This window comes from Pleurodeles waltl, chromosome 5 (assembly GCF_031143425.1).
Source record: "Pleurodeles waltl isolate 20211129_DDA chromosome 5, aPleWal1.hap1.20221129, whole genome shotgun sequence".
Classification (NCBI taxonomy): Eukaryota; Metazoa; Chordata; class Amphibia; order Caudata; family Salamandridae; genus Pleurodeles; species Pleurodeles waltl.
This window is the reverse complement of record NC_090444.1, coordinates 1,126,660,695-1,126,683,513: the sequence shown is the minus strand read 5'-3', so window position 1 is coordinate 1,126,683,513 and position 22,819 is coordinate 1,126,660,695.

Here is a 22,819-nt window from a genome sequence, read left to right as displayed (position 1 = left end):
TCAGCAGAGGAGAGCCAAAATGGATCCCAGATGCCACTACAGACCCCAGGAAGATGACAGCAGACCAGGAACTAGCCAGGATGATCCATACAGGAACCAGGACATATATAGAAAAAAAAGAAAGTGTCGCTTCAGTGCAGAGGAGCAGGAAATCCTGGTTAAAGAGGTGACGGAACACCAGCACCAACTGTTCATCACCTCTAAGTTGCCAATCAGCAGGAGAGAGGCCATATGGCAACAAATTATTGACAAGATCAACAGTGTGGCTGAAGTACGCAGGACAGTCACCGAGTGTAAGAAACGCTGGCATGACTGCAAACGTAGGACCAAGGAAAAAATGACCAGGAACAGGAAGGCAGCACTGCAGACTGGAGGTGGGAGTCCAGCACACCAGGAGGCCCTGGACCACATGGAGGAGATGGTCGCAGCCGTCATCCCTGAGGAGATCGTCACAGGGATTCAAGCACAGGACAGCGCAGACTACCACGAGACAACGCACATGCAGGGTAAGTCGCATGGGAATTATAATGCAATAATGTTAACTGCAACCGGGGGGGGAATCTCTACTACACAATGCATGTAAGTCAGCATATATGTGGAGTGGCATGGGTAAAGGGGCACGGCAGGGGGGCATGCCCACCACAGACAGAAGCTGGGGCATGACATAACACAGCACCAACAACAGTCCTTTGGGGGCATCCTGTCATGACAACAATGGAGCTAAGGGAAAGCCTCGACAGGTGGGAAGGCCACTACGTCAAACTTACATCCTGGCACACGTCAGTCAAAATATATCCTACATCAACTAGGTCCCTATCAGTAATCCAGTAGCCAAAACAACAACTGCAATGTAACTGCAACAACAGTTGACACTAACACCTCTGATCTCTGTGCAGCTATAGTAGCCAATGGCAGTAACCTCCCCATGGAACATACATACCTAAATTAGGGGGTGAGGATGACATCTGCAACAATCTCCAGAAAGAAGACAAAGGCACCAGTACACTCAAATGTCAATGCCCATAGTTGACACATACATCAGCCAAAGTAAACAGCAATAGGAGCCACACAGCACTAAGGACACACACATGCTGCATACGTCAGGGTCCCTCACGTGCCTGGCTAACAAGGCAACATCACTAATGTCATACTGCTCAGACAACAACATTGAGGAGGGGACACATGCAACTGGTCACTGAAATACACCTGCACAGTCAGAGGACCAAATAGGACATTGAAACGATAAACAGGGCAATCCAATTAAACACACATTACCCAACATCAGCTGGAAACATCAATAATGTCTACATCCATATCACATCGTAACATTGCCATGCATAGGATATGCCACATTACAATTACAATTAGGTCAATGTGAACAAACAGATTTTGGGGCACGTCCTGAGAGGCAAGTGTGCTGCCAGGGCAATCACAACACCCACAGCCAGTGAAAGGTCTCACCATAAGAATAGATATACACGGAGGGTCGAGTAGGACAAAAAGATGGCTATTCCCTATTTGGTACAAAGCAACACCTAGAGGCGATTAGGCAGACAAGTCTGATAACTCTATATCATACATGTGACACACAGGTGGGCCATAGGCCTATGACAATGCCCATATGAAGGACAGCAGATACCAATACCAAACAAGATCACAAAGTAAAGTCATCAAAAGGCTTGCATGTTACGTCAAAATTGTCACAACACAGACACACTAATTGTACCCTGTTTCATTGCAGAGGAACATGGATCTCCTGCCGATATGCCTGTCCCTGATTTCCCTGATGACATGGATGACGAGCCCATAAACATTCCCCAGGAGACCATCCAAAAGGTCCTTGAAACCCTCCAGACCCCACCTTCAGTCACAAGAAGGAGCACAGAACAAGTAGCCATAACAAAAGAACCACCCACCACCCCAATTGTAAGACCTGCCAGCTCCAATACAGCTAAGGACTCTGACGACACTGGCACCAGCTTTGAAAGAACTGTAGTTGGTGTACAGCGGGAGCTGGCCAAGGAGGTGCGGGTGGGGATGCAAACTATGGCAGCCAGCCTTGAGGGGGTGCGCTCGTGCATGTTGTCATCTGCAGATCAGGCAGCAGCTATGCAAGCCCTAACATCCATACTGCAAGGACTACAAGAAACTATAAAGGAATTCACCACTGCAGTAAGGGAGTTGCCCAAACACCTCGCACCCCAAACTTTCCACTGCATGCACGAATGCAATCATGACTCCCTCAGGGCTGACCTGGCTGCCTACCATCGTGATGTGGCTGCTATTCTCAAAAACCAGCAGGCCCTCCTTGCTGCAGTACTGCCCTTAAGAACTTCACAGGGAACAGCCCCCAGTATGTCTGACTCCACGTCTTCTAACACTGAGGTGTGTGTTGCCCCTTCACAACCAACAACAACAAGGACAAACCAGGCAACACACACATCAGAAGAAGAAGACATGGAACAGATCACATTCACACGGAAGAGTACCCGGAAGCAATAGCCCCTGCAACATGGCCTACTTTGATCAAGGTCCTACGTTTTGCCAAATGCCAGTCTCACTACAACTATACTCAAAGACTGTTCTGCTAACCACTGTATGACTTGTCAGCATTGCCAGTGAATGTCTCTCTCCTACTATTCGGCATATCCTGTCCCTCTGCACTGTCTGTTACATCACCCCAGCATGTCAGGAGCAACATCCACACCCCTTCTGTAGGATCACCATGTAAGAATGCACCAGAACGGACTCAGCAAACATGGACAATGTACATTTTGCACAACAGCACCTATCAATAAATAGCACTTGCACACATTGTATGTCTCTGTGTTATTTCACACATCAACTGTGCAGTAGATAACTCTAAAGTGCCTGTGTGACAACCATGTAGCTTGTCAATACAACTGTCCTGACATCATGTAGTCTGATACATCTGTGCAGTGGCCAGGATTGCATCATAGCCTGACCATCCTGAGGAGAATAACTGATGAAGGGACAAACCACACACAATTATGCTGTGTTGGACAGAATAATGCTCCATCTAGAGCAATCCAAGTCAACTAATGGTGGCTGAGAAATGTAGGCACCATGCAATACTAAAAAATGAATTTATGCAGCATAATCTAAGCAAACACAACTAAACACTGCATCAATCACCCTTTCTGAGTATACTTCCATGAAGGGAAGTCATGCTGAATTTTTACACACATGATCTATGTCAGCAATGAAGACAACAAGACAAGAGTGTTAACAACACCTCATCTACAAAGATGTCCCTGAACATCACACTGCAGTCCGACCTAATAAATTTACCACAATACCAAGTCTGGAAGCACACTTTGTGATGTAGAATACCTACTCATCAACACAAATCCTTGGTGATCGATGTAAACTACTAATGGTGGGTCTACCAAATGGTGGATACTTACCAAGTTAGCACAGGGGTAGCTGTCATGTTAAACCTCCATTTTCTGTGGTGGGTAGAACAGGACACAAATGTCATAGAAAATCATTCACCTACACTGATGTCAAGCCCATGATCAAGTAGCAGTTAACGCATAATGCAAAGGGTTAACTATATGTTTATTCCTATGTATTCTCACCAGAGGCAACTAAGGGAAAAGTCATACCTACACTAATCTAAACTGACTACTCCTAACCCACAACTGTCCCTAACTAACCTAAGCTAAACTTACTCTACACATATAACGAATCGATCTAAACATCAACGCCCCACCCACCATTATGAGACAGGACACATGCAGGACAACACATACTAACCTACACACATACTATACTATACTAAACAATCATATATTTTTTTGTATATTTTGTTTTATTTTTTGTGTTTTTTTGTTTTTTTTTCATAAACAGACAGGAATCCCAACATTGACCCCCACCCACCCACACAAAAATGAAAAATATAAAGAATAAGGACCCCCCACCCTCCTCCCTAACACTAACTAAGCTAACAACCTACACTAACCTAACACTAATCCCCAAAACCCAACTATCATTACAAAAAGGAAAGAGGAGAGAGGGGAGGGATAAATTTAAAACAAGCAATAAAGTCCTAGAGGTTGGCCCTCCGTAGGGTCCGCCTGATGGACCAAACCCTTTTCTTAATGTAGGCCACATCCTGGCTTAGCTTGTACATCTTGGTAATAAACTTGTCCATTTTCCTGTTTAATGCCAGGAATGCCGCAGGGTCAATAGGAGGGGCTGCTGCAGTCTGTGTGCTGGCAGAGGTGCATGGAGTTGGAGTTGTTGTTTGCCCACTGGACTGTCCTGCAGCTCGGAAATTGCTGCGTCCAGGTCGTGCTGCAGAAGCAGGGTCAACTGTCCCCGCCGTTGCTGGGGCCACTTGGGGAGAACTGGTGGATGTGGTGGTGGTGGCTGTTGTGGGCAATGATGGGCCACCCTGTGGTGAGACCCACCATTCTCTGGAGGCCCGATCCGCTTGGTGTTTTCGGGCCATCCTTCTGAACCCCGACTGCACCTGCAGGATGTGCCGGTATCTCATTGCACGCCTTTCAAACTGATGTCTCTGTGCGGCACTCATGTTTGCAGCTGTGAAGAGAAAGGGCAACTATTTACCATAGGAAATGCATTGGGTGGAATAGCACAATGGGTCAATTGCACATTACTTGTACTGTATTTGTTACAGAGATTTTCACAACATAGATCATTGAAAGTCTCAGAGGAAGTACATGGGAAGCCTGCATACCAAAGGGCATCTCACACCTAGCATATCCATGTCTCTACATGATGGGTGACATCAGCCTAAACTGCTCATCCAAATAATGGGTAATGCAGCTGACATTATGGCTGAACCTCTTCCGCCTACTGACTTCACTACATATGTCACTCTATGTGATAACAATCACAACCCTCAATATATGCCATTTGTAATTGTTTTTTGCTAATATAGAACTCATGTGCCATAACCGAATGTGTACACTAGGTTCAAAACAAAGTTGCCAAAGGTTACAAGTATGTGTAACATACTAGTTGCTACAGTCCTAGGTACCCTATTCCCAAACACATGGCAGTCTTTGAGGGTGGGGTGGGAAGAACAACCAACAATCCCATATTCAATGCACACCCACGAGTGTATAGAAAGCTCAACAAGTATTTGCCTCCACACACAACACCAATGAAGGGCTAGCAAGAAATTGGAGTCAGCCAAACCTTGTCCTATCCAAGGTCCACACATGTCAAAATTTACTGACTTAGGCCAACATCACATACTACCAGTGAGGCATATTTTACCACACACACAGAGGAGCAAGAACACCCATGATCATGAGTAGAATGAACACCTAGGCCATTGCACTCTAGTCCCACACACTTCTAGTTCAACTTGTGGTAGTACATGCCCCCGGAAGATCCAACCTGCAGTGTACTCAGTCCATCCTCAACTAGGGAAGCTGCATATTTAAGACAAGCCTTTTGCAGAAGCTATCTGGGAGAATGTCAGTCTGAAATGCAGACTCAGTCCAAGCCAAGTCCCAGAGCAACTCTTACATTAACCAGTGTATTCCACATGACTCATCCCATTCCCCATAGCGGGCCCGACTGGTATGGCCTACAGACCCTAAATCTGAGAGATGGATAAGCATAGGTCTACTGAAACTGAAGTGATATTTGAAATCCCACTAATGGAACAATATTAATGAAGGGGCAGCGCATCAAACCTTGAATTCTGTTGAACACACAGTAGCCCATCATGCATCACTAGCAAACAATAAAAATAGCACACATGCAACACTCACTGTAGGTGTCGGGGTCCTCAAAATGAGCCACCTCTCCCATGGTGTACGGTGCAGGTCCACCTGTAAAGCATGGAAGGAAGAATATACTCAGACTCAGTGCACTGACAAACAATTGCAATTACAAAGACAATGTGAGAATATGACATGCGTAATGGAACACTTTCACACATGCTCATACTGCATGGAATAATTCTTGATCAACATTTACATTGGATGAGTCTCCTGCTACAGTTACACACCCTACTACACACATGCAGTGTCCAGGACAGTCATGTAGTGTCAAAGATGCACCTCCATTAGTATGCCCCAACAATATTGGGGTGCATTCATCTCATCATGTGCATCCCAGAGAGACATCCAAAAGCTGGTTATTTGAGGACTGCATGACCCCTCAAACTCAAACAGCCTATGTGGTCATTTTCAACACACACCAACCAGACACACATGTGACATATGTGTGGACAACCTAGCTAACTTCAATTGACGTGAAGGCAGCACTCATTTATAGCATCATATTGGGTTTACAAATTTCAGTCTAGCTATGGCGTATACATATGTAGGTATGATGTTTCAACATCTATTTTTCACTGGCTATTGTGACCTGTAGAGTTCAAATAGAGGCATTAACTTGTCGCTTGTCTGACACAAAGGCAACACTACATTACATACAGCTACAGGCAACCGGTATGTGTAGAAAACATGAGCTACCTGACTGCTAGCATTTGTCTTCCCACACATTGTGCAACAATTACCCAGTAGGTTTCCCTAGCATTACACACAGTCAGCTACTTATCTAGCAGATTGGGTAACAATCATCACATGTCCCCACACAGCTTTCAATTGTTCACATGTAATTGATTTGTACTCACCAACATGTCCACCAATCCTGATTCCCAGGTGGTCCAGCAGATCCTGCTCTCTGGATATCATATCAGCCCAGCGGTGCTTGAGTTGATGGTCATTCCTCAGGCTACCATAGACACGGACCAAGTGATGGCGCACCTTCCCCCACCGGACTTTACGTGCCTCCGTGTGATACCCTGGTATCACACGACCCCCAGCCTCCAGCATGAGTGGGAGAAAATGGCAAACATGCCATATAAATCCCCCCAATTCCTCCTCACCCATCCTGGCAAGCCGTGGCCTACCTGACATCTCTGCACAAAAAAGTGGAAAAAGTTGGACAAAAAGGAAAAGGGGGGAATGGGGAAAGGTAGAGTAGTGAAAAACAAAGAAAACTTAGGAATAAGAGCCCAACTAACCCCAAAATTACACTACCCAGAACAGACTCCCACAGTCAATAAAAGAAACACTGGACTTGACAAAAATATACAATACAGACTCAGACAGTATTCAACAACAAGACAATGATGACAAAAGCACAATAGAGAAGTACACTGGACACAAAAGCACTAAAACACAGGACAACACTTTCCACACAGCCACACAGTCTAGAATAATCTGAGACTGCAAAGTGAAAGTGAAAGTACACCCACAGTACAGAATCTGTAAACAAAATATCCAATTACATCACATCCTGCATAAAATGGCTGCCGTTTTTATTTTTCCGTTATGCGTCATATTTTCACGCATACAGATTGTGCGTCATATTTTTTTACGCATAAGAGTGCACATAATGCAGAGTCAAAAATGTTTTCATCATTGTTCCCTTATATTTGTGTGAGGCTTATTTTACAGTTCTAGAGTTGAAATTTAAGCCGCTGGCAAATATGATGACCAAATATGAAAATTAACTTTGACTCTGCATTATATGCACTCCTGTGCGTCAAAAATTTATGACGCCCAAGCTGTATGCGTGGAAATATGACGCATTATAGAAAATATGGTGGCCATGTAATGCTGGTTATTAATATATTTATTTTAAAATGATATATTTTGACTCAGCATTATGTGCACTCCTGTACGTCAAAAATTTATGACGCCCAAGCTGTATGCATGGAAATATGACGCATTATAGAAAATATGGTGGCCATGTAATGCTGGTTATTAATATATTTATTTTAAAATGATATTTTTTGACTCAGCATTATGTGCACTCCTGTACGTCAAAAATGTATGACGCCCAAGCTGTATGCGTGGAAATATGACGCATTATAGAAAATATGGTGGCCATGTAATGCTGGTTATTAATATATTTATTTTAAAATGATATTTTTTGACTCAGCATTATGTGCACTCCTGTACGTCAAATATTTATGACGCCCAAGCTGTATGCGTGGAAATATGACGCATTATAGAAAATATGGTGGCCATGTAATGCTGGTTATTAATATATTTATTTTAAAATGATATTTTTTGACTCAGCATTATGTGCACTCCTATGCGTCAAAATTTATGACGCACAAGCTGTATGTGTGGAAATATGACGCATTTTGACAAATATGTCTTTATTTTGTCAAATTGTGAAGAGAATTTTGTCATGACCAAACGGTGCTAAGTGATACACATTTGGGCTTAGCTATGGCACATGTCCCTTATAGGATGTATAGAAGGCATTCACAGTGTAATAGTAATGATTGCTCCAAATGGTTATTACCCATAATTGTACACATATTTTGGATAATTGCTGATGGCTAATTTCAAAATATGAATGTGATACCAGGATGTATTCCTTAGCAAAAATGTGTCCACATTTATCACGGTAATCCAAATTATCTATAGGCCAAATAGGTAGTGCAATTGTCACCTACACTTTTTATGGGGGTAACCATGTCCTAATTATGAATTTGTGTATCTTATATGTGTTAGAATTTTGACATGTAGGCCACACATGCGCCTTATGCATGTGTGTACTTCACATGTGCATATTTCATGTATATTTGGGGGGCGGTAGAGGTGGACTTAGGCCCCCAGCACCCTAGGTTTTGCCCTTCCAGATTTGCTAATTTATCCAAGGGTTTCATTTATTCAGTAATGCTAAACCTGCAGCAGCAGGCTCATGGAAGCCCATAGGGTATGATTCACTGTTTGCCATTCAATAATCCCATTTGCCCATTTGACGTTTGCCCTATTGATTCTTTGGAGCAATCTGACATACCATTTTGCATTAATATTTTTTCCTAAATCTCGACGTTCCTCATGTGCTGATGACAAATAGGTTGTTGATGTATGTGGCCCTTTATGCATTACCTGGTTTAGTGGCATGTTTCATTCTTCCTGCTAGGTTCCAACTGGGACACTACTGTGATCGGCTGCTTGCAAATATTTTGTTGATTGGATGGCACATGTTTATATGTGTGGTCCAATGTAAATCCACTATCAACTGTCAGGGTGTATGTTGTCACTGTAACTTCCAGGTCTCCTCATGAGTTAGTGGCAGCTAATCTTGTTCCAATTGGGCATTGTTTGTAGCAAAAATGGAGAGAAGCCATTGAGGACATGGTCACCTACACATGGATGGTCCCACCCAGTCACTGAACACGTGTAATGAGACTTTCAAATGGGCAACCTTTCTGTGCTGAGTGAGAGAATGTCTCAGGTGTCTGGATCTGGCATGTGTCATTGCCACATTTCTACTCCAGTTGGCCTCTGTGGATGGTAATGTATCATGAAACATCATAGCCTCTGTGCAGAAGTAAATGGCTGGTATTCAACACACGACTCATCTTTATCATTTGAAAAAGTGTTACTCAGCGTTTAGAACAGTCAGGGTCCTCATATGTGTTGACTTTTCATGGACATTATCTGAGGTTGCTGGTTTTGATGGAGGCCATTTACACCATCATACACTATGGTCCTGGTCCACTGTCACACTTTTAAGTTTAGGCATTAATGAAGGTCAGACAACGGAAGGGCCAAGATTTGGCCATTCATGGGCACTGTCACAAATCTGATGCAAATGACAGTCAGATGATGCACTACTATGTATTTGAGTATACATTGATGAGGGTAATGACAAATTATTGTCTGAGGTACAAAAGGTATTGGACAGCATGTGTGGTCCATAGGTGGACCCCAGGTATCTGTAGAGTGACCCACGGACAGGTGCCAGTCAGGCTGACAGGATGCTGGGTCAATCAGGTGCAGGCTCTTTCAGTAATCACATGATCACGTGTTCTGACTAGGACTGGTCAGAGGGAGCATTAGACAGTTGAGATGTCACACTGTGTATGTCCTGTGTTGCTTTGAAGGTGACACATGAACCCTGATAAAGTGTTACACGGCAACATTAGTGTCAAAGCTTAATGATGTAATGGCTCACATTCAAACATGTATGCAGTAGGAGGCATCTGCAGGGACAGGGCATGTACATTTGGGTGGTGTGCATGGAGGGGATCACAGATGTGGCCTCCATCTGTGTCTCACTAGTCCAGTCAGATGGGATTAGCTGATAAATAGCCTACAGTACCTTTCACAGAAGAATCAATCTACAGGTGATACCAGGCCTTATAAACTCCAAGCCAGTGTATTATATGAGCTGAGTTCCATGCAGTGAGATGGTAGTATGACAATGGTAGGCATAGTAAAGGGTGTGGCACACTGGATGACTCGTGTGAGTGTGTGTGTGTAGATGAGGGAATCTCAGTGTACACAAATCGGCATTCCAGGGACCTCTTCAGACAGGTGGGGTGTGAGCAGCTGCAAGTGTGCGTATTGTTTTTAGAAAAGGCCTGACATGTAGATGGGATGTGATGTGCTAGATGCTTGTCATAGGCGTAGCACTTGTGCTGTGTATGTTCTGCTTATGTGTAACTCTAGTGACAGATAGTCATTGCAATGATAGTAAGTAGTTGGAATTACTGTTGGCAAGAGTCTAGTACTACATTCCTGTTCCTGAAGCATTAGCATGTGAACTGCCTGATGTATGAGGCCTGTTTTCCCCTAGTTGAGTGATGGTGTTTTAGTTGTGTGCCATCTGCTGCGATGATCCTTGTTTCCTACATGTATGTGAGTCATATGTGTGGTCCTCAGCTATTGCCCTTCAAAGGTGAACTGTACAGGATGTCTGTCATTTACATGGTGTGTGTATTTGACCATTGTATGGTGGCCATTACATTTGTGGTGTATATTTTTTGTGTGATGATTGTTATGTCATTATTGCTCAATGAGACGACATTCTTCTTCAGCAATTTCAAACTAAAGGTGGGCAGAAATGAATAGGCCAAACCATGATGTGGTGTTTGTTATCTGTGTTTATTTACAATTGTGCATTAAGTCGTGATAGTAAAAATTAAGAAAATAAATTATTTACAATGTGTTGGCGCCTACGCACTCCAGCAGCCGTGTTTGGTTGTTCCCCCTCCTGTTGCAGGCCAGCATCCTCCTCTTCGTCGTCTTCAGGCATGTATGGGTCTGGCTCCAGGAGGGGAATGTTCCTTTTTACACAAATGTTGTGCAATATGGCACAAGTGAGTATGATCCTACAGACCATCTCTGGGGAATATAGTAGGCTACCGCCAGTGATGTCAAGGCAGCGGAACCTTGACTTTAGGATCCCAAAGGTGCGCTCGACAATGCTGCGTGTCCTCTTATGGGCGTCATTGTATGCCCGCTCTGCAGCAGTAGTCGGGGTCCCAAATGGTGTCATTAGCCACGGCTGGATGCCATACCCCTGATCAGCTGAAAGAAAAACACAGATTGGGATCATGTAGATGTAGCTGGCACTATTGAAAAGACCTTTAATGGCAGTAGTTGTCTTGTGTTGTCTGTGACTCTTTTGTGTACTAATGTGACAACCTATACTTGTAGGCTATACCTTCTGCATTGTGTTTTTTCCTTGGCTGAGCAAGTGTTTGTCTGCTAACCCTTTGTCAGGAGTGTGTTTTGGGAATTGCAATAGAGTGTGTCCTCCCCAGCATTGTAACTTGTGATACAGGTGTCCGTGTGTCTTCACTGGGGGTGAGATGATAGTTCCATGCAGAGTTAAAATTGAAAGTGTTGTTAACACGTTCATATCAAAGTACCCTGGACATCCCATCCCTTGAAACTTATGCAATGTATTAATGTAAAGGTTATTGTGACACTTACAATTTGTAAGGTGACATTTAGGCAACCACACTCATTAATATCTTCACATTAAGCTGTACCGTAAATTACAATGTGTGACAGGTTCAATGGTGAGTTAAGAAACATGGCTAGTGATGTGAGGACCTCAGTGTGTTCCTGTCTAGGTATTGCTGTTGTGGTGTATGTGTTGTGTGTCCTAGAGGGTTGCTGTGCAGTGTGTATATAAGTAGGTTTCTGTACTTACCAACAAGTAGTCCATTGCCATACCGTCCATCCTGGAAGTGTTGGTTGATGGTGCTGTGACGGAAGATGAATGAGTCATGGACACTCCCAGGATATTTAGCCACGATGTTGATGATCAATCCCTGGTGATCGACTATGGCCTGCACGTTGATTGAATGTGTGTGCTTCCTGTTGCGGTAGAGGTGTTCTGTTGCAGCAGGTGGCACAAGGCGTACGTGTGTGCAGTCGATTGCATCAAGGACGTGTGGGAAGCCACTGATGGCGTAGAACCCCTGTTTAGTTTCCTGCTGCTTCTGCAGTGTGTTAGGGAAGCACATGTGGAGGGGTGTCAGGCGAATGATGCCAGCCAGTACTTTTGGCAGAAATGCGGAGAATGATGGTTGTGATATTCCGCCAACCAGGGCACCAGTTGTTTGAAAGGAGCCACTTGCCAGCAGGTGAAGTACGGCAAGCAGCTTTGTTTCTGTTGGGATAGTGCGGGGTGTCACCAAAGTGGGGGCCAACTGCTGTTCAATGTTTCGCAGCAGCTGCTGAATGGCATGCCAGTTCAACCGGTACCTCTGGATGATGTCGTGTTCCCTGAGGCCATGCAGGGTTGTTCTTGGGCGGAATATCCTCTCCTGCCTTCTGCGCTGCCTTTTGGGTCCCTGCTGTTGTTGTGGTAGCTGCTGTTGTTGCTGCAGGGCTCTGCGTCTACGTGCACGCTGGATAAAAATCACCTCCATGTCTCCCTGTTGCTGCTCTGCTGCTCTGCTGCTCTGTTGTTTGTTCTGTGTGTTCTGATTAAATACATTTTAACGCCTGCCCTGACCCAGGCGTTAAATTTTGACGCACATCGGGCTTTGTGTAATTTTTTTGCTCCGCCTCCCGGCCGAGAGTCATTTTTGCCTGAAGCATAAATACGACGCACGGCCGTGTGCATCGTTTTTTGGACGGGAACGCCTACCCTTCATATCATTAACGCAGGGCGGGTTGCCGCATCCAGAAAATGACGCACACGGCGGGCTCGGGCGTCAGGGTTTAAATATGGGGCAACGTTTGCGCTGATTGTGCGTCAAATTTTTTGATGCACAATCGGCGCAAACGGAGTATAAATATGTCCCTTAGTGTCCAAGGGATTGACTGTTCTGGGGCACTGTCAAATACCATGCTCTGGGGAAAAAGGGCCCTTGAAGCTGACACTGGCACAGGGAAGGTAACCCAACCCCCTTCCTTTTATTTGTTAATTGGTCCCAGGGGATGGGGTCCAGGCATGGGAGTCATGTACCTCCCTCCCTCCCCCTTACACATATTTCTTGGCCCTGGGGATGTGGTCCCTGGGGTGCTTCAGTGGCTCAGGGAGGAGGATGCATGTTTCCTTCCCTGTATTTTTGTTACGTGGCCACAGGTGATGGGTTCCAGGGGCCTCTAGAAGCTCGGGGAGGGGGGTTGTATACCCCTCCCTTTTACTTTTATTTTTTGGTCCCAGGGGATGGGGTGCCCAGGACCTTTAGAAGAACAGGGAGTGGGGGTAGTGCACTACCCTCCCTTTTGTATAAAATGGTGGGTCAGAGGAATGTGATCACCGGGGCCCATAATCGGCTTGGGGAGAGGGGTCGAATGCACGTCCCCTCCCCAAACATTCATGTGCATTGACCTCAGGGACCTGGCTCACCCTGGGGGTCATGTTCACTTTGAAAACCACAGCAGTTTGTTATATATATGTAGTTTATAGAAGAAAATCTTAAATATTTTAATATATAAATTTAATATAATGTAAGATAAATACATTCCACTAATATTTAATAGTATATATAAATACATAGTTATGTTTATATGTGTATATAGTGTAACACAATTATAAAAAATATATATTTTACCATTTACTACTACAAAAAGCATATATCTATGTACATATATATGTATGTACACACACACATACATATATATAGTCATATATATGTATATATATATACACACACACACACATACATATATAGTCATATATATGTATATACACACACACACACACGTATATTTTTTTTAATGAAACACAAAACAATATTAACAATTCATTTACAAACCAATAAATAAATTACCAGATAAACAAAATATAACAAAAATAAAAACCAAAAAGACATCTAGAACAAATACTATAACAATTAAAAAAAATATATAAAAAAAAATAATAGAAAAGTTAAAAAATAAACAAATAATAATAAAAAATATGTTTAACCAATACTAGTAAAAATGTTGGAGTCTTGGACTATTGGATCTACTATTCCAACTCCAGTTTATGTAACAGTAGTGAAAGTGTAGGATTTTGAAGGGGTAACATGTATTATTCCCACTTGAAACAGCACAACAGTAGGGAAAGTGGTGGACTTTGACGGGCTTACGTTTACCATTCCCACACCAGTCTATGCAACAGCAAAGAAAGTGCTGGTCTTTGGAGGGGTAAGATTTACCATTCCCATACCAGTCTGTGCAACAGCAGGGAAAACATTTGACTTTGGAGTGGTAAGATTAACTATTCCCACTCCAGTGTAAGCAACAGTAGGAAAAAGTACTTCACTTCAAACACATTACATATTTGAGAAAAACTATTACATTCTAAATATAAAGTTTGTTAGCATACAAATATTTATATATAGCAAAAACAATCAAACAATTTGCACAATTGATAAACAATTAATTGTCAATAAAAAAATCTGTTATTTAATTAATAATTAATTAACTCCCCACTCTATACCTCAACAAACCTAGTAATGCACATCAAAATTATAACTAAAATGAACAAGTATAGCACAATTTTAAGAATTGATTCTCAATTTAGGAATTTATTACCAATTAATAGCTAATTATTACGTTGTTATTACTCAAAACCATGCTAAATTATCAAAAAATCAAAAAATGTACATAGTTAAAAATCAAATAAATGATCATTAATAAATCAATAAGCAATTACTAACGAATTATTTCTTAATTAACTTCTCACCCTATACCCGTACAAACCTAGCAACCTGCAACTGAAATATAACTAAAATAAATCAGTATTACATGTTACAAAATTAATATCAATCACATAATTAATTAAAAAATATTTATTAATCAATAAACAGCTTTTGCTTAATTAATTTCAACCTCCAACACTATAAATTACCATTAACAATTAAATGACAAATTCTAAATCACTTAATATGACAAACTGTATTAAAAAAAATTAATAACAATTACGCATACAGTATTAACATACATAATTAATATATGAACTCAAACATTAAAATAATTTAAAAAAAATAAGGGCCTGATTATGAGCTTGGCAGTCATGGTACAGCCTTCAAAACAGCGTCAGAATCACTGCTGCACCATTACAATGCATGCGGTTACAAGGATGAAAGATTGCAACGATCCCACCACTGCCGTCAGTAAATCTCAACAGCGGTGGCAGGATAGGCCAATGGGTCTGTCGGATAGAGGACCCCCAGTGTTACTGACGGCCCAATCCCAAAGTGCCTTCCCGCTGACATGACTGTGGCGGTCCAACCACCACATATGAACTGGAGGAAAGGGAAGGTTATAAGGCTGAAACTTATACTTCCTATGCAGCCATGGAGCTGATTCTACATGTCCTGCTGCTGCTGTTTCTGCTTGAAGATGTCCAAAACCAACACCGTCGTGAACGCAACTGACAGTAAGCTAAACTCTTACCCATTTCCAGCGACTCCTCAGCAAATAGATGCTCTGCCATGGACCTGGCAAGGGTTTTGTGGTCCCGGGGCTAAAAATATTTTGTGGGCCCCTGTTCAGAATTGTTCTCAATGTGTGATCCAATTACAGCTCTATGATGTCCTCGTTGGCCAGGTCACTGACACTGCACAGGCACACTCAACAAAAGTCAACATGTGTTCACATCTCATAATCAGGGATAGTGATGTGTGCATTAAATTGTCACACAACAGCACCTATTCATCAATATCACAGCTATTAATCTCTGTGACATCCTCACATTGCCCACATGCTAGGTCCTGTTGTGATAACAAAGATACATTTGTGTGGATGGTTCATGAAACTGAAAACCACCTTCTCTGCTAAATCTCTGTAATGGACTCTCACATATGACCCACATTTAAACCTAATGCTGGGTAAATGTGATTCAAAATAATCAGTGTGAGAAACATTCAAAGGTCACAATGTAAGGACTCTCGGCAGATGAGATTTGCTTCTACCAGGGGGACCCCTGGAAGGCTGAGGCCCTGGGCCACAGTCCACTTTGCACATGCCCAAAAACATCTATGTGCACAGGACCTATAGCCTGACGTATATCAGGGACAATCAATAATAACCAAGTGAAATGCACATCTGGGTAATGTGTAAGTACAAGTCATGAAGGCACACAGCAGTAACAGCATTTGTTTCACATTGATATAAAGTAGGTGTAAGGTACACACACAAAAATGGACACATGTCAATGAAAATTCCTAATAAGGTATGACAATTTAACACCCACCATGTGTGGATGGCTAACGTGCACACATCAAACACATATCCAACCTACATCATAGGGAGAAGTGCAATCTAAATCAATTAGACATTAGGCAAGCCCAGCTGAAATACTTACCATATGAAATTCCACCCAATGCAATGTCTGCCCCAATTGAATTTCACCCCACATATCCATCCATTGAACATTTCCCCTTACCCTGTGTAACTCTAGCACTGGTTCCAAGGTCATATCATAGCAACCACTTCAAATGGATCAGCAATCAGGGGTGAAACAAACAGAACTGTAGTCACATATCACAAACTATCCAATAACATCAAATAGTTAGAAAAGTAATGGCAGGACTAATGTGTTCTAAACAAAGCTAATGGTTTATTTTCCACAAACAATTAGATGTAGTAAACCATTTGCCAATGGGCAGTCCATTTTTAAATTGCATGGTACAGCACACTGTTGCACCACTAAACTTGCCCTTCATGACACTGCCAGGGAACCTCCTCATAAAGGGGAATCCATTGGGCATGGCTACTTGGGATGGGGAAGTTTGGGTTTGGAAGGGGTGTCCTTGGGTTTAGAAGGTGGGGGTTTGGAAGAGGAAAGGGTAGACTGACTTTTAGGAGGGGGGTTTGGTAGTTTTCAAGGAAGACTCTAGCAAGTGGAAGGGGTGGATGGGTCCTGACTAGTGGTGGATTTAGATGTAGAAGGGGTGGTTTGGGTGTGGCAGGAGTTGAGACATTTGTGGAAAGGGTGATAGGTGGGTTGGGAGGGCAGAGGGCCAGGTAAAAGGTTGGATCTTCAATGGGGAACTTGGGAAGGGTTTTGGGAGTAAGTGGGGTCTTGGAGTTAGTCTCTGATGTGATTGGGACTGTTGCAGGTACAGGTGCATGTGTGTCAGGCGTATGTGCTACAAGTATGGGTATGTGTTGCTCCTCAGGTGTCTGTTGGGTGCATAAAAGTTTCAGTCTGATGTGTCTTTGGATGTTGGTGCAGTGGAAGTGCAAGGTGTGTGTGTTGTGACTGCTGCTGTGGTGGTGACTGTGGTTGTGAATGTCTGTGTTGTCTGTATGGATGTGATGGTGGTTGTGGTGATGTAGTGGGTGTGAGGGTATCTATGCTGGATAGGGATCTGGTGTTGGGGGTGTGGTGTAATCATGTGTGTGTGTTGTCTCCTGTGCTATGTGGAGATATGATGGGGGAGTGGTGTGAGTATGTAGTTATGATGTTGTCAGTGATGGGTGTGGGGTCTGTGCATTGGATGCGTGTAATTTCTTTTTATGTGGGGTTTTCTTGTGTGTGTGTGCTGATTGGGTCTGTATTGGGTGGGTGGGTGGGTGTCAATGTGTGCATGTGCTTTGGTCATGTTTGGTAATAGGGTATTTGGATGGGTACGGGCCAGGGGGAGGAACACAAGGTTGGGGTGGATGGGAGGCTGCAATGAGTGAGGAGGTCAGAGGCTGAAAATATCTCAGACAGGGCACTGTGAATGTCTTCCAAGTAGGCCATCTTCTGCTGCAGATGGGTGCCTTTCCCCTGCATGGCATTCAGGAGTGCACAGTCTGACCTCAGAGATATGCCTCAGGAGGTCAAAAGCCTACTCACTTAGAGTATGGGGGGCAAGGGCTGAGGTGCCTGGAGCAAAGGAGAAGGCTCCCTTCTTAAGGGAGGAGCCAGGCCAACATTTTTGGGATCAACAGGGATGATGGCGATGGAACTGGGGGTTGCGGACGAGGATGAAGTTAGAACTAATCCTGTGGGGTCCTCCACTACTCAGAAGTGTCCAGCAGAGGATGACGCTTGTGTCCTCCGTGGTACTCCCCACACCCTCCGGGTCACTGGGTCCCTCCGTGTCTAGCCTGCAACATTCAAACCCACTGTAACTAGCTGTGTCCCCAACAACGTTGGCCTCTTCTCCTTTGTGTGCCCTGGATGAATCTGAAATGGCATGTAAAATTGGTTTATTGCAATTTCGTTCCCACACCCGACCATCACATAACAACAGAAAACATGTATTACGTGCATATATCACACCAGCTTCATGGTTCACTATGTAGGCTTCAACATTTGTATGAGCACAGGCATGTATGCTAGATAGCCTGGAAATAGTTGGTTTCAGTTATGTAATAACCCCAGACAGCTTCAGATGCATTGATCGACTTGTCTACACTCCATCCTTATGTCCATACTAGGATAGTTAAACACCTTGTATACTTTGGCACTTGTAGTATACCATAGCAAAATTAGGTTACCAAATAAGATGGCTATAAAATATATATTTCCACAATGTTCACACAAGACCAAGATTTCACCAAATGTTAATTTACCTTACAGCATATCATGATGTCATGAATGCAAGTTAAAGACCAATGTACCATTAATGTATGCTGTATCAGAAATCATGTCTCATGTAAGTGTTTATTGCACACTGATGACACTTTTTGACTTGAAACTTCACCATATGTCCACTTCTGAAAAGGTCTAAGGAAAGATGTACTGAAGTTGTTTAGCTATGTATCACTTGTATCATAGAAAAGTAGCCTGGCGAAATTGAGCACCAATGGTTAGGAAGATAGATACCCCAAATGCACACAAATGGCTTCTTATAGCCATATGAATATCCCCAGTACTGATTGGTACAGGTGATAATACCATTCATGAATTGCATTCCTACAGGCTAATACAACCTTGAAAGTTGTGTGTTAGCAAATATCTATCACATGAAGATGTGAGATCACTATAGTCCTAATGGGATGGCACATCGCTGCAATATTTGGTATAGCAAACACAAATTGCCAAGTAAGGATGAGAGTACACACTCACATATGATCTCTACGTTTCTACATCTCACTCCCTGATTCATGTCATCAGTCAGTGAATGAATTTTGATACACTATTGCAGATGAACTAACAACAGGAAAATGTACACTGGGCAACATCTAGGCACTAATGCTGATGGCACCAGTGGTGTCTGCACTCTCATGTCATTGTTGAATTCCAAATTACCAATGGAAAGTGTTGTCCAGTCACTGTATAAAGAGTCCACTGTATGCCATTTCACATGTAATAGATCAATCATCACACGAGAGACAGTAGTGTGGGAACATCACTCCTTACACAAGGAAGACAAGTGGCCTGTTTGGTACAATTGTCACCCAAAACATCAAAGAACATGAGCTGATTTATCAGTTCACTCAGCCATGTGTCTGCTCAAGACATTAAATTGGTAGTGGACTGGACTCTGCTGTGTTTCGGGAAAAGAAGACAACAGCCAAAGCACATCAGCATGTACCTACTACCAGACCTACCCAAACAGTAACTCTTCTTGTGCATCGCACATGGACCACCCCCAATAATGATGGGGAATTGCCTGCCTTAAACACACAAAGCTGGCAATGTAACATGTATGACTCACCCCCTTGCAGCTGCTTTTGGGCTCTCAACTGCCTCTTAAGCTCTGGGTAGGCCGTCACCAGTATGCAGGCCATTAGGGGGGACAGGGTCCGGTGTGCACCCCCGTCCACATTGGAGGACCTCCCTTGTCTTCTGGTCCTCCAACCTCTTCCTGCAATGAACACTGCTCCGGCGATAGAGCCTCAGGGTCCGCACCTTCTAGGTGATGGCTTTCCAAATGGATTGCTTTTGATGGGCATTGCCCTGTATGGATTATGAGTATAACGTAGTTTACTCTCCATTAACATAGCAAACATAGGAATGGAAATCTTAAATTCAAATATACAACATACAATATATTTCAATTTAGATATTTATTATAGCTAATTAAACATTCAGTTCGCACATAATATAATCACCATAGAATCAACCAAAAAAATATAATACAACCCCCTACCCTAAATGAAACATACATATATGAAAACATAAATAACATACCAGTAAATACGCAAAAATAAACAAATAACACAGAACCAACAAAATCACAAAATAGTATACATACAAATTTACAACCGCCTCATACATGAGAGGATATTTAAACCGCACAATAAAGTTACTGCTTTGATGCTACAATTATGCGTTGTAGTTTGGATTGTATAAATTTCAACATAATAACAGCCAATTCTAGGTTATAATTTCCTGATTCAAATTCTCGTGTTACAGGCCTGATGGTAGCCAATCCTGGTCAGGGCTTCAAATTTGCCAATCTCAAACACTTCATGCCAATGTTCAAGACATGCCAATTTACAAGCCGACGCGCGTTTCGGTGAGTGAAGAAAAATATAAATACACCTTCATCAGGACTTTATGATTCAGTATAATTGGCATACGTACATCTTGTAATCTGCCTTAGATATGAAAGAACTTAGATATCCCTTACAGGCTGGATTAAACACTCTCCAACTTCAAATTTGTAGTCCAAAATGAAGGACTAACACATGGAGATAGCTAAATGAAGCTATGCTTTCTCACTCTAATAGTTCACATGGTTTAAAAAACGTAATCCACAGGGGAAACCCACAAGGATACCAAACTGGTAGGGAACAACTTGCTAACAGTATCAGCAGGATCCAGGACATATGACCAGCACAGATACATCAAATGAATACACAGATTATAACTGCGAGTTTTTGGATATCTATTTGTTTGAGCTACATTTTATTTACATCTAACACAAGCCTAAATCAATAGTCAACACACTACATATGTAGTTCTCACATGCTGAGCCATACAAAGACATGAATATACACTTTTGGAGTCATCTGCTAACTATCCTCAACCCTGGTCATGTCCTTTACTGACTAAGCCAGCCCACTAGCATCATGTAGCCCAGGCCAACCTACATGTACTGTGATGTGAACTACTATGAGACACAACACACCTTTGTGACCGTCTGAAGAGTAAAGCAGTTTTTCATGATTGTACAGAAACCTTTATTGCCAAGCCCATTGTCCTAATGCATACAGTCAGTACAGCCTGGTACCATAGTATAGACTGCATCCTAAGACTTAGGTCACAATGGAAGGGCTGGCATGTGTGTCACTGAGAACTGCATCTCTTGGGATATGTGGACATGTGGACTGCTTAATGGGGTATCATACTACATCAGATTGAGTTTGTGTGGTATCTACTGTCATCACAGGGCACACCTATTGCCATATGTGTCACTGTTAAAGAGATGACATCAACATACCATTGTATTTATTGCTTGTGTGGTTTAATGTAACAGAGCTGGTGATTCACATATCAAATTTTCTTCAGAGAGGACCATCTATCTGCACTGTTATTGTGTCACATGTGCAATAGGCCTATACAGTGCATGCATGGCTTATGGAAAAGTGACAACATACCTGTGGGAGTAAGGGGCCTGTCAATGAGACACATTGACAACGTGGGTCAATGGAAACAAGTATCAGGTCAGGGGGTTACCTCACTCACCATTCTAAATGTAGTCCATGTAAAAGCATTCTCAGCTATTATTGGATCAGAAAACTCCTTTTGGGAACATCCAAGGATCTGCCGGTCTACAGGGAGATTACCTTGTGCATCAGTTGTATTGCCACAGTAACTCTGCCCAGGCTGTGCCATGGCCCATAATGGGCAAGAACCTAGTGTCAGGTCTTGCTCTTTGTAGGCTGAGCATATTGTTCCCACATGAACATCACATTTCTACCACTTCAATACATAAAAGTACATCTTGTGGCCAAATGCTACAAGAGTAATCAGGATTCACTCTAGGACTCAGAGGCACATTGGGGGTCATTCCGACCCCGGCGGGCGCCGGGCGGAAACCGCCCAAACACCGCACCGTGGTCAAATGACCGCGGCGGTGATCACAACTTTCCCGCTGGGCTAGCGGGCGATCTCAAGCAGATCGCCCGCCGGCCCAGCGGGAAAGCCCCAGCAAAGATGAAGCCGGCTCTGAATGGAGCCGGCGGATTTGCTGGGGTGCGACGGGTGCAGTGGCACCCGTCGCGATTTTCAGTGTCTGCTTTGCAGACACTGAAAATCTTAATGGGGCCCTGTTAGGGGGCCCCTGCAGTGCCCATGCCAGTGGCATGGGCACTGCAGGGGCCCCCAGGGACCCCACGACACCCGTTCCCGCCAGCCTCTTCCTGGCGGTGTAAACTGCCAGGAACAGGCTGGCGGGAAGGGGGTCAGAATCCCCATGGCGGCGCTGCATGCAGCGCCACCATGGAGGATTCCCTGGGGCAGGGGAAAACCGGCGGGAAACCGCCGGTTCCCCTTTTCTGACCGCGGCTTTACCGCTGCGGTCAGAATTGCCCCGGAAGCACCGCCAGCCTGTTGGTGGTGCTTCCTCTGCCCTGGTGGTTACAAACCGCCAGGGTCAGAATGAGGGCCATTGTCTCTTGTGGGAATGGAAAGAATGGAGTTAAACAGAATA